The sequence below is a fragment of the Sciurus carolinensis genome, chromosome 1, assembly GCF_902686445.1.
Source record: "Sciurus carolinensis chromosome 1, mSciCar1.2, whole genome shotgun sequence".
In the NCBI taxonomy this organism is placed as follows: Eukaryota; Metazoa; Chordata; class Mammalia; order Rodentia; family Sciuridae; genus Sciurus; species Sciurus carolinensis.
In genome coordinates, this window is record NC_062213.1 from 34,530,034 (window position 1) to 34,537,428 (window position 7,395).

A 7,395-nucleotide genomic window follows, 5' to 3' on the forward strand; every position below is an offset into this window, starting at 1 on the left:
CCTGGAGATTAAACAATATGCTATTATATGATGAATGGATAACAAAAGATATTAGGAAGGAAATTTAAAAATTCTGAGAGGTAAATGAGAACAAAGAAACATCATATCAAAATCTCTGGGACACTATGAAAGCAGTACTTAGAGGAAAATTTATTTCATGGAGCGCATTTAATAAAAGAAGTAAAACTCAAAAAATAAACGACCTAACACTACAGCTCAAAGTCCTAGAAAAAGAAGAACAGACCAACACCAAAAGTAGTAGAACACAGGAAATAGTTCAACTCAGAGCTGAAATCAACGAAATTGAAACAAAAGAAACAATACAAAAAATTGACAAAATAAATAGTTGGTTCTTCGAAAAAATAAACAAAATTGATAAACCTTTAGCCACACTAACAAAGAGAAGACGAGAGAAAACCCAAATTACTAAAATTCGGAATGAACAAGGAAATATCACAACAGACACGACTGAAATACAAAACATAATTAGAAGCTATTTTGAAAATCTTTACTCCAACAAAATAGAAAATTTCAAAGACATCAACAGGTTTCTAGAGACATATGAATTGCCTAAACTGAACGAGGAGGACATACACAATTTAAATAGACCAATTTCAAGTAATGAAATAGATGAAGTCATCAAAAGCCTACCAACAAAGAAAAGTCCAGGACCAGATGGGTTCTCAGCCGAGTTCTACAAAACCTTTAAAGAAGAGCTCATTCCAATACTTCTCAAAGTATTCCAGAAAATAGAAGAGGAGGGAACCCTCCCAAACTCGTTCTATGAAGCCAATATTACCCCGATACCTAAACCAGACAGAGACACATCGAGGAAAGAAAATTTCAGACCAATATCCTTAATGAACATCGACTCAAAAATTCTCAACAAAATTTTAGCAAATCACATACAAAAACATATTAAAAAGATAGTGCACCAAGATCAAGTGGGTTTCATCCCAGGGATGCAAGGTTGGTTCAACATCAGGAAATCAATAAATGTAATTCACCATATCAATAGATTTAAAGTCAAGAATCACATGATTATTTCAATAGATGTAGAGAAAGCATTTGATAAAATACAGCACCCCTTCATGCTCAAAACACTAGAAAAAATAGGGATAGTGGGAACATTCCTTAACATTGTAAAGGCCATCTATGCTAAGCCCATGGCTAATATCATTCTAAATGGTGAAAAACTGAAAGCATTCCCCCTTAAAACTGGAACAAGGCAGGGATGCCCTCTTTCACCACTTGTTTTCAATATTGTCCTTGAAACTCTAGCCAGAGCAATTAGACAGACCAAAGAAATTAAAGGGATACGAATAGGAAAAGAAGAACTCAAATTATCCCTGTTTACTGATGATATGATTATATACTTAGAGGAACCAGGAAATTCCACCAGAAAACTTTTAGATCTCATAAGTGAATTCAGTAAAGTAGCGGGATATAAGATCAATGCACATAAATCTAAGGCATTTCTATACATAAGCGATGAATCTTCAGAAAGAGAAATTAGGAAAACTACCCCATTCACAATAGCTTCGAAAAAAATAAAATTCTTGGGAATCAATCTCACAAAAGAGGTGAAAAACCTCTACAATGAGAACTACAGAACACTAAAGAAAGAAATTAAAGAAAACCTCAGAAGATGGAAAGATCTCCCATGTTCTTGGATAGGAAGAATTAATATTGTCAAAATGGCCATACTACCAAAAGTGCTATACAGATTCAATGCAATTCCAATTAAAATCCCAATGATGTACCTTACACAAATAGAGCAAGAAATTAGGAAATTCATCTGGAAGAATAAAAAACCCAGAATAGCTAAAGCAATCCTCAGTAGAAAGAGTGAAGCAGGGGGTATCGCAATACCAGATCTTCAACTCTACTACAAAGCAATAGTAACAAAAACGGCATGGTATTGGTACCAAAATAGAAAGGTGGATCAATGGTACAGAATAGAGGACACGGACACAAACCCAAATAAATACAATTTTCTCATACTAGACAAAGGGGCCAAAAATATGCAATGGAGAAAAGATAGCCTCTTCAACAAATGGTGCTGGGAGAATTGGAAATCCATTTGCAACAGAATGCAACTGAACCCATATCTCCCACCATGCACGAAACTAAACTCAAAATGGATTAAGGACCTCGGAATCAGACCAGAGACCGTGCATCTTATAGAAGAAAAAGTAGGTCCAGAGCTTCAACATGTCGGCTTAGGACCAGACTTCCTCAACAGGACTTCAATAGCACAAGAAATAAAAGCAAGAATTAATAACTGGGATATATTCAAACTAAAAAGCTTTCTCTCAGCAAAGGAAACTATCAGCAATGCAAAGAAAGAGCCTACAGAGTGGGAGAAAATCTTTGCCACTCATACTTCAGATAGAGCACTAATCTCCAGAATCTATAAAGAACTCAAAAAACTCTACACCAAGAAGGCAAGTAATCCAATCAACAAATGGGCTAAGGAAATGAATGGACACTTCACAGAAGAAGATCTACAAGCAATCAACAAACATATGGAAAAATGTTCAACATCTCTAGTAATAAGAGAAATGCAAATCAAAACTACCCTAAGATTCCATCTCACCCCAATTAGAATGGTGATTATCAAGAATACAAGCAACAACAGGTGTTGGCGAGGATGTGGGGAGAAAGGTACACTCATACATTGCTGGTGGGGTTGCAAATTAGTGCAGTCACTCTGGAAAGCAGTGTGGAGACTCCTTAGAAAACTTGGAATGGAACCACCATTTGACCCAGCTATCCCATTCCTTGGCCTATACCCAAAGGACTTAAAATCAGCATATTACAGAGATACAGCCACATCAATGTTCATAGCTGCTCAGTTCACAATAGCCAGATTGTGGAACCAACCTAGATATCCTTCAATTGATGAATGGATAAAGAATCTGTGGTATAAATATACAATGGAATATTACTCTGCCATAAAGAATGATAAAATGATGGCATTTGCAGGCAAATGGATGAAATTGGAGAATATCACGCTAAGTGAGATAAGCCAATCTCAAAAAAATAAAGGACGAATGATATCGCTAATAAGTGGATGATGACTTATAATGGGGGGTGGGAGGGGTTAGTGTTAGGGTTAGAGTTAGGTTTAGGGATGGGGGCAAGAATGGAGGAAGGAAGGACTGTATAGAGGGAAAAGAGGGGTGGGAGGGGTGGGGGGAAGGGAAAAAATAACAGAATGAATCAAACAGCATTACCCTATGTAAATTTATGATTACACAAATGGTATGCCTTTACGCCATGTACAAACAGAGAAACAACATGTATCCCATTTGTTTATAATAAAATAATAAAAAAAAGAATAATCACCAGGTGCCCAGTCTTCATGATTTGCTTTATTCATTTATTCAAGCACTTTTCTTCTATATGCCAAGTTGTAACAGATACCATTTAATCTGTAGTATCCACAATGGTATAATAGGTGCCATAACACATGCACATGCATGCACACGCACATACACACACACAAGTATGTGTGTACAAATATGGTCCTTGCAATATAGTAGTTTACAGTCTAGAGGAGAAAAGGCACAACTATAATAAACAAACAAGCGAAGCTAAATAATGTTACAAGATAATATATAAATATTATTGTAGGGTGGGAAAGTTTTTCCTCTACCCTCTTAAATTTGTGACCGGGGCCTGCAAATTAAGGTAATGGACTGATGAGCAAGAGAAGAGAATTTATTTAATTACAAATGTGTGCACAGGAATTGTCAAAGAAATGTGACTCAAGGAGGCAGTTAGAATTGGGACAGAGGGGTACCTCTGAGAGAATAAATGACTTCCCAGAAGTGGAAAGAAAGGCACTTATGGTAAAAAATAAATGACTTCTTGGAAAGATAAATGGACCCTTAGGAGATGAGATGGGACATATGATAGTTTTGTGACAACGTCAGTTTGGGTGTGATGCCAATTTCTCTCCAAGAAGAGATCAGAGGTGCTCCTGGAGACCAGCTACTTGGAAGGGGATTTGTAACAACTGTGCTCTTGTGGGAAACTCTGCTTTTAGGCAGATAAGGGATTTCAGAGACTTCAATGTCTTTAGCTTGAAATAGTTTTTATGCCACACCAAACTCCTCCAATAGCTAAGTTCTGAGGCGGTTGCACGGAGCAGAAAGTGGTCATATGGACCGAGTTTTAGGGTGTAAGTAAATATGAATTAACAGTTTATGTACTTATTAAATCTTGTTCTGCACCAGGCAGAGCATTTATTTTATGTGCTATATTATTTAATGCAATGGGCGTTATTCAGCCCCCATTTTTTTTTTTTTTTTGTAGTGAGGAATAATTCCAAGGAGAGAATTGGTAAAAATGTGTGCAGGAGCACAGGCCTGCAGTGAATGAAGGAGTAGAGTCTGGGGAGAGTGAAGGAATTATGCTGGGGAATACGTGGGGGTGACCTCAGAGGGAGACCAGGCAGCCAGGCAAGGTAGAGTCCACCATGCTTGGCTAGCGTTAGGATGAGATGGCATATGGAAAAAGAAAGACATTATATATTCTTAGGGCAATGGAAGTTTATAAAATACATTCATAAACTATAGTTCCAGGAGCTTTATGCCAAGTGCACTGGATGAGGCGCAGTTACTCAGGAGACTATTAAGAAATTAAACATGTAGTGGTGACAACCTTGCACTGTCTGAATTGGGAAATGGAAGAAAACTGTCGGTATAAAAGAAGAAACAAGGTGGGCCTGTAGTTCCAGCTACATGGGAGGCTGAGGCAGGAGGATGACTCAAGTCCAGGAATTTGAGAGTTCGAGATCAGCTGGGGCAACATAGCAAGACCATGTCTCACAAAAGGAAAACAAGAAAAGGAAATCTCTAGGTTTGGATCAAGAGTGTTGGAAGGTTGGCACACTTACTGTAATGGAGAATGCGGAGTCTTGGACAGCCATAGAGAAGGCCGGAGCGTGGCTCCAGAAGAATCTCCCAGGATTCCTGAGGACAGGGACAATGTTTGCTCACTTCCATCCTCAGAGTGGTGAAATCTGTTGTCCTGAGAACCTGCAGACAGAGGCATGAATTTACGAGGGATGAAAAACAAAGACCAACCAACCATATTCCCCTGTTTGCCCTCAACTACAGGATAGGAACTGATAGGAGTCAGGTGGTAGAGGCAGATCTGGAATCGGGAAGTTTATTTCCAATTTTTGGCTTCTAGACTGAACCACTTTTATAATTTAGGTAAGTCAATTATTTCTAAATTTCAGCTTCTTCCTCTGTTAAATGAGAAAAGCGACACCTGCCCTCTTTCAAAAGAATGCCTACTCCTGAGCATTGGCTGGGCACACACTATGGAGTACTTTAATCATGGGCACAGAAGTGATTCTGCCCCCATGGGGAGCTATCACTGTCTTCTCTCCTCTCCTCCCTTTCCCTCTCTGGGTTCTCTTTCTCTCCCCAGCCCTCTTTCCTGGATATTTTCCAGTAATAATGTGTTTGTTAACTAGAATTGTGGCCCAATCTTCCCTTTAAAGGACAAAAGCACTTCTCTCTTCCACTTACCCCCTGTGTAAACAGAGAGCCAACAGGAGCCTCGGAATGAACACGGGGATTTACTAGGCTTGACTTCCCACTTCACTACACCAAATAAGCCTGTTCAAAGTAGAGCAATCATCACGGAACAGAGTCAGACACTTACTTATAAAGTGCTCCATTTGCGTTTTAACTTAACTCTCTCTCTCTCTCTCTCTCTCTCTCTCTCTCTCTCTTTCTCTTTTTAATGAAAGAGAGTGTGCCTTATTTCCTGCAAATCACTTCACCTTGATCAAATTCTTGGAGGAAAGAGACTCTGCCTTCCTCACTCGTGTGTCTTTCAAGGCTCCTAATGCAGTTGTCTACTCAGAATAAGCATTAGGTTGGCATGCATTTAGAGCAGGAATAAATCTTTAAAAGAATGAAACTCATTACCATTTTATCATTAGTATACTTTTGTTTGTTAAAAAAATAAGTACTTAAAAACAGAAATACCCCTGGGTGCGGTGGTGCATGCCTGTAATCCCAGTGGCTCAGGAGGCTGAGATAGGAGGATCCAGAGTTCAAAGCCAGCTTCAGCAACAGTAAGGTGCTAAGCAACTCAGTGAAACCCTGTCTCTAAATAAAATACAAGATAGGGTTGGGGATGTGGCTCAGTGGTTGAGTGCTCCGGCATTCCCCCCTACTCACCCCAAAAACCACAGAAATACCACTGACTCTTTTCCTTCCGTCCTACATTTAATGGCTTTTAAGTACATCCTTAACAAATGTCCTTTACAAGTACAATGACACATGCTGCAGAACATGTTGACATGGATCATGTCTATGAGGATTGCCTTCCGAGAACAATGCAGAAACTACTGACGTGCTACGTCGTTTCTTTCCTTGACCTCCCCCTGGCCTCCCCTACATCACTGTCTGTGCCTGAAATTCTACATGGGAGACCCATTTCTCTGAGTCTGTAGTATTTATTTACTCTGTGGATATTTATTAAGCACCTACTGTGACTGTGTTAGAAACACAAAGGCAAACAAGACAGGGTCCCTGCCCTCAAGAGTCTTAAAACTCATAAAAAATACTGTTGAGAAGGAAATTCTGCTAAGAGTCTTATGCTGAGCTCCTCAAGGACACCCTGTCATTTTCTTTCTGTTGCTGAAAGCCATGAAACTTCCTGTGGTGACCCAGTGAACATTCTCAGGATCCTTGTACATGTGGTGTGAGTTCTGAAACACTAGACAGCACAACTGGACTTACACCAAGCAATGGACTTCCCACAACTGGAGTCTTACACCAAGCAATGGACTTCCCTTGATTTGGAATGTGAAGAAGGCAAAGCGTGGTTGAACACCTGTCCCTCAAAACATAAAATACCATTTTGTTGTACTATGTTCATATAACCTGTATGAAGTAACAAAACATAGCTCAATAATTAAATATAAAACAGCACAAACAACTGCAATCCATGTCCTTTGAGTGACTTTCTGTCTCCTCCACACGTTTGTCCTGTTATTGTTCATTTGGAAACTCCCAAGTCTTTCCTGATCAGGTAAGTCTTTCCCTCGCCCTCACTTTGATCTTTGACACCTGGCACTAGCTATGCTGTGCTTTTCTGTCTGCTTCCCTGGCCTCCAATGCCTCATGCTGCTACCCCACCTGCCTAATTGCTTTATTGATTTCTGTTTCTAACTATAGTATAGAAGGTTCATTCCTGCTCAAATTCCGGCATTTTTTGAGTCTAAAACAAACTCCCGAAACATCAAGTCTGGGATGAAAGTGGGGATGATTGTCCTCCTCAGAGGATATTTGGCAGTATTTGGAGACATTTCTGATTGTCACAACTGGAGCTGGGAAGATACTACTGATCTAGAGGCAGGGA